Source organism: Oenanthe melanoleuca, chromosome 4A (genome assembly GCF_029582105.1).
Source record: "Oenanthe melanoleuca isolate GR-GAL-2019-014 chromosome 4A, OMel1.0, whole genome shotgun sequence".
In the NCBI taxonomy this organism is placed as follows: Eukaryota; Metazoa; Chordata; class Aves; order Passeriformes; family Muscicapidae; genus Oenanthe; species Oenanthe melanoleuca.
The window spans coordinates 18,153,692-18,159,852 of NC_079338.1; the positions used below are offsets into that span (position 1 = coordinate 18,153,692).

At 39.4% G+C, this 6,161-nt stretch overlaps 2 long non-coding RNA genes across 3 annotated transcripts; both read right to left on the minus strand.

Annotated features, from left to right (window-relative positions):
- Nucleotides 1-1,156: 1,156 nt before the first annotated feature.
- LOC130253154 (uncharacterized) lies at nucleotides 1,157-3,958 on the minus strand. Its single transcript, XR_008840523.1, has 3 exons — nucleotides 3,784-3,958; nucleotides 2,964-3,127; nucleotides 1,157-1,438 (listed from the first exon to the last, which is right to left on the minus strand). It is a non-coding gene; the product is annotated as an uncharacterized LOC130253154 (long non-coding RNA).
- Nucleotides 3,959-4,856: 898 nt separating this feature from the next.
- Nucleotides 4,857-5,761, minus strand: LOC130253155 (uncharacterized). 2 transcript variants are annotated; one of them, XR_008840525.1, is made up of 3 exons: nucleotides 5,672-5,761; nucleotides 5,256-5,352; nucleotides 4,857-4,971 (listed from the first exon to the last, which is right to left on the minus strand). It is a non-coding gene; the product is annotated as an uncharacterized LOC130253155 (long non-coding RNA). The 2 variants fall into 2 exon arrangements; XR_008840524.1 differs by having other exon boundaries at nucleotides 5,611-5,755.
- Nucleotides 5,762-6,161: the final 400 nt, after the last annotated feature.

Below are 6,161 nucleotides of genomic sequence, written 5' to 3' on the forward strand. Positions count from 1 at the left end.
CCTGCAGGATTCTACAGAAGCTGATTGAACTCATCTGAGAAGTTTTACACAATTCCTTTGGGGATCTGCCAGCTGTGAGGACTGACATAATCTGAAACAAGCATCTGCAGTGAGATCCTGACAGTGGCACAGCAGCACAGGACAGGGTGTGCAGCTGTCACTGCTCTAATTAGTGCACCAGCAATTACTGCCCTTAATGGCACCAAGGGAATGATCACATGGAGGAATTAATGCTGCCCTTATGCTGGACCCACTCCCACGATTACCAAGCACAGTGTGTCCCACACCCAGACATTCAGACAGATTCCACAGGAATTAAGAGAAATTATGTTTTTCCTGGTGTTTCACAGGGGGAAAGCTACAGTAAGAGACCTAGAGGAAAAAAAATCAATTTTCAAATGCCACCTGCTATTATCTGTTAAATTCCTATTAGCTACAAAAAGCAAAATGAGAACCACTTGTGCACAAAACAGGAACAACAAGAGTAAGGAGCTGTCCAAACCTGTCCAGGATAGCTGGTACTTAACAAACATGAGAATAATTTAATTCTTCATCTGAATACATATTGGTTTGTTTACTGAAGTGTTAAAAAGGCTTTCATTAAGTTTGGGATATCAGACACTACACCTGTGGTAAAAATTTCAGACAACTGGTTTTGGACCCCAAATCAACCTAGCAAATATGGTATGGAGCAGTTGCCTGGCAGTTAACTCATCCCAGAATTCTTGGCCATTTTCATATTTACAATACCTACCTTCACTTTATCCCCTGTCCATGTGTGCATGAGAGGAAATACTTTCCATTTCACACAAAAAACCTCTGAAACAGCTCTACTGTCTTTGAATGCTTTTGATAATCATATTTGACCTTTCTTTTACGCCAAGGATATGCTATGGATCCCTTTCTCCTGGCAAATTCCAGCCACCCACATGCTAATGATGCATGTGCATCTGATTCCACACATTTTGACTTTTAGACACGTCAGGGAATGGAAATAAACATTTCTGTCAAGTACCACTGCTACAGAACAACTTTTCAGGTAGCAATGTCATTGATTTCAGTTCTGCAGAACCACAGAAGTGCCCTCTGTCAACACTAACATGTAAGTAGACATAGCACACTTTGCTTTTATGGCCATTATAAAATTTATTTGGCAAAAAAATGGAGACAACTGGTAAAATGGCAGCATTTTATGTGCAAAAGCAAGCTAGTGCAGGAAAGGCTATTTATCTTCATACAGGTGATGACATTTATTTTGTGCAATTACACTGGCTTATCTATCATCAGAGAAGTGTTACATTACACCAACTTTGCATTTTTCTGAAGACACAGCATCTCATGACATGTTTTGTCACCTGGTCTCATCGTGGCAGCAATTCTGAGATGCTTTCAAGGGGTTCTAGTGACTGCAGGACTCACTGCAATTATCCCAGCTGTCCTGGGACAGAGGAGAAATGTTTATTATGAGCACAAGAAGGAGCAAAACAAAATGAAGCAAGTCCCAGGCAGCAGAGTTTGGGAGCAGGATGATCACAAATACTATTTGCCACACATTTCATCTTCTGTTTCTGTTACATAAACTTGGCTTTGCTTTCTGTAAAACGCCCAGGCAAGACTATCTGTGACTGCAGAACATTTTGAACCCAGCCTGCTAAAACATGGATTACTGAGCCCTCAGAATAAGAGTTTTTATCACCCATCACATGAAAGGTAAATATAGCATGGGGGTGGGGGAAAAATTAGTTACTGGATCTTGGGAATGATAATTAGCTACACTCAGCTGTCCCATGCCAAATGGCTGAGGGGAATCTTATAAGCATGTAAGTAACAGAAATACAAGTTAAATGTCCTATTATTATCCTAAGTAATATAATTTAAGCATTAACACAAAATATTGAAATATTTTAAATGCTGAAAACAAATTTTCTTGGTCATTAACTGCTGAACATTAAATTTTTTTCCCATTCACTAAGATTATTTAATGTTTGTGAAATTATTTGAACACCATTTAATTACTTGAAATTCAAAATCATCGCTGGTTTCAGTCATCCTTTCCAGAGAAAACTTCAACTGCCAACACACCAAATATTTACCAGCCATGAATTTCTATATATAGTGAATAAAATGTATAGATGTATGCAGTAGGAAGCAGTGATCCTTTCAGAGTCTCTGGTTTTGGGTACCAAAAAGTTATGGCATGATTCACTAGAGAAAAATCTCTGAAGGAAAGCTGAAAGTGAAGAGCCTAAAAAAGCTTCTCCCACTGAAGAGCAGTGGAAAGACAAAAGCAGCAGAATTCTTTAAACAAAGGAGAAGCTGTTGAAGTTACCACGAGCAGAATTTCACACCACAGAGCTGCACAGAAGCTGCTCTTTTTCCCAAGCTGAAATCCCAAGTTCCTGGATCAATATTGCATATCCACAACTTGCAGATGCAATTCCAAGGGATAATATAATGCAAGCTGCCTCCAGACACTAACTCAGAACCAGGCAATGCACTTAAAATTTCGGAGTGATTTGCAAACCAGCAAGGTTTTATGAACCTCTTCAGATCACCTCCAATATTTTTAAAGTACTGTGTGTATATTTATACAACAAAAGGGAAATGAAATCAGCATGACACCAGCATTAGTCTTTTTGATGTCTGCAGCATGCTTGTGTCAAGATTTCTGCCATAATACACCTTAAAACTTTCTGAATATTTTGGAAGTGTTCAGGAGCACTTCAGGTGCTGGCAGTCATTGCTCTCATTTGGGAGGAGGGGTGACATTATTCCTAGAATTAGAGATTATTTTACAGTAATTTCTCTGCTCTGCAGTACAAATAGAGGCCTGTGCTTACTGCCATCCAAACATTACTGAGTTGATCCCTGGTCCCAAGATCTGAAAATAAATACAGTCCATGAAACCCCAGATACAAACTGAGGTTCCAAAATTAGTGTTTAAAATAGTTTAAAATACTTACCAAACCTTACAGTGATTTACATTCAGATTTCTGGCTACATTCATGAGCATGAAAATCATGTGAGAGCTTCCTAGTCAGGCTTCAGTCCAAGTCCTTTCCTATGCTCATGAGTGTAAAATCATTTCTCATTTCTCTCATTTCTCCTTTTTCTCATTTCTCCTTTTCTGTTAAGCCAGACACCATTAAGGACAAATGGAATAAAAATTATACATAATTATTATATATATAACAATATATATATAACAGAGCTGCATGAAAATGAATGTTCAAGTGGTGGCTTCTCCTACATAAAAAAATGAGGCTTCCATTAGGAAGAGGCTGGTGACAGCAACTGCCCAAGTGACAACAAAAGGCATGAGAAGAGTTTTGCCACCAAGGTGAGCATTACAAATTCTGGCACCCATCACTACTGATTTTTTTACTAGATCACATTTCACAGTGTGTCTGAGAATCCTCTAATTGCCATCAACAACATTCTGTTAGCAGGAGATGAAATGGAATGTTCTGCTATACACCATTAAAGTCCCTTTCAGCAGGCCAGTCAGATCGGTTTTGGAATAGGTAGATTCAAGGTTTGTTGTAAAATGCAGCAATGATTAACTGTGAAATAGTCACTCAAGAACTGAGCCTGTTCTTTAAACAGCCCTGGTTTACAAATCCTGTCATTTCCCACTGCAGATAGGAGCTGTCACTGCAGTGACACATTGCAACGTGAGCTCCGGGGTAGTTGTGCTGATTAGGAAACAAAATATTCATGTCCCATTTGAATGAATGGGGAAATTGTAAGACAAATTTGTGCTTGGTTAAGTTAATAACACACCTTGTCTTCTGATGTGTTCCTGTGGGAAGTGGGAACCCAAAAGTGTGCATCACATGAAATTACTTCAATGCCTTTTCCATGGAACTCACTCCTCTTTCCAGGAGAATCACTTCAAGGTTATTTCAAGTTCGTGCATCCAGTTTCTGGAAACGAGAGAAGGAAATGGATCAAGAGCAACAGGGCAGTAGCTAAATATTGAAACATAGAGCTGTTGATTAAAAAGCAGTAAAAATTACAAATAGACAACAGAAGCATGTGAGTAACCTGGGGGCCCTTTTCCCTCCAGTTTTCTGGAGGTTCCAAAGCACTGGGCAAAACCAACATTTCTATCAAGAGCAAACACTAAGCAAATCTGCCATAAGTACTAGTTTATTTGCCATAAATACAGTGCACAGAATCTTGAGTAAAAACAAACTTAACAAAAATTGGCCACCTGACTTTCCTGCCAAGCTAACAATGTCTGTGTAAGAGTCCCTTTTCTGGAGGAACAGAAAGGAGGAGGAGAGCAGCTTACCCTGCTATGCTAAAAGCCACCAGCAAGAGATAATTCCCCCTCTCCTCTCTCGTTCACAATGGTGCTCCTGGAAACAGATTTATTTTGCACTTGCAGTGTCTAATAACAGCTGTTCTGCATTTATTGTCCCCCTACCCTGACACAGTAATGTTATCCTGCTTAACTCCCTGACTCTTTCTGACATAAAAGCTCACCCACCGTGGCACTGTCTAATGCTGTAACAAGCTGGCAGTGACCTGGGGCTCTTCCAGAGCTCTCTGCACTCCACTGAGCTCCCCCAGGGCTAATGGGGACGAGTCAGTGCCGGTAATTGCTGGCAATCACAGAAACCCCAGCAAACAGAAAATGCCCCATTTTAACGCCACGATTGGCAGAGGTTTGCTTCCAGATAAGTATTTAAAGCAGCATTGCTCTGCTGGTTTATTCCTCACCTTAGGGGTGTTTTTTGGGCACTCCCAGAGTCCATTTCAGTTCTTAAACCAAATATTTCTGTCCCATTCTCACAGATCTGTCCTCACCTTCTGCTCATCTCTCCACTGGTTTCCTGTGGCGCTGTTAGGATTTCTGGTTCACCCATCACATGGCTCCTCATATGGACCCCAAATGGTGGGCACAGACAAATCTTCAGCATTATCAAGCTCCACAAATTTCACCATTTTTCCCAATTAATTTGACTGGGAAGGAAGTGTGGAAATGAGAAGAGATACTGAAAGCATAATGGGCTTGTCCACAATTCCTATTTCCTTCTACAATCAAAGACTCATTTTATAAAACTTTTTCAGTGTCTAGTCTTTTTCAAAGACAAATGCTACACACAGCTAGAAATCTTCATTTGTTTGTAGCAAAAGATTGTTAAGCATAAAAAATTAGACATTTCTAGCAGTCATTTCTTCTTCTCCCCAAATACCTCTTACAAAAGAGTTTAAAAAGTCAAACTCATACTAGATACATGACTTACCTTGCAAAATTCCCCAAGGTTCTCCTGAATCTCCCTTTTTATGTCCAGATCACCACATGTTTGTAACCTGGTACAGTGAACTGGTTTAGAGTTTAATCTAAAAGTGGAGGAAAAAAAGGGAGGAAAGAAACAGAGGGTGATGGAACGAAAAAAGGATATTTAGAAAACAGAGTAAATATTAATCACAAATAGTTTAGTTCATCTTTTCTTATGGGTGAGCAATAAACTGAATAAAAAAGTTGAGAAGCTTTTTTCAGCCATATTTTTCTAAGATCTGCAGTTGTTATGTCACACAAAGTGGTACTTGAAAGGAATTCTGCTTGGATGAGAAATGAAAAGCTGACGTCTCTCTTACTTAGGCAAACACCCCCACGGTCCAGCAGGCATAAAAGTATTTGTTTATTCCATCTTGTTACCTATTCTGTAAGATTTTATAACCTCCTAAAACATGAAGTAGCACTCTGTGTAATAGCTTCTGCAGCTTTCTCTGAAAATCCTTCCCAAACAGCAGCTTAATCTCTTTAAACACTGGTCCAACATTCTCTGCATGCATTGACACCATGGAATGTCTTCCAATAATAAAGAAAAACAGCAGCATGGTATTTATTTTATTTTTCATTTCCCCTGAGCTCTAAGTCCTATTTGCAAGATAATGATGACTTGATGAGTGATTAACCCATCATGTGCCTAAGACAGACAGAATTGTTTATTCTGCATTTTCATAGCCAAACCAGAATGGGTGGGCTTGTTTTGGCCATTCCATGCTGATTACTTTTGGTATTAATATGAAAATCTTAAATCAGTGGGACTGCCTTGAATACTCCTAAAGACATCAGCCCCAGAGGAATATGTCAGCCTTTTCTTTCAATAACAAAATGAGATAAAACAAGGAAACAAGCTGGAATG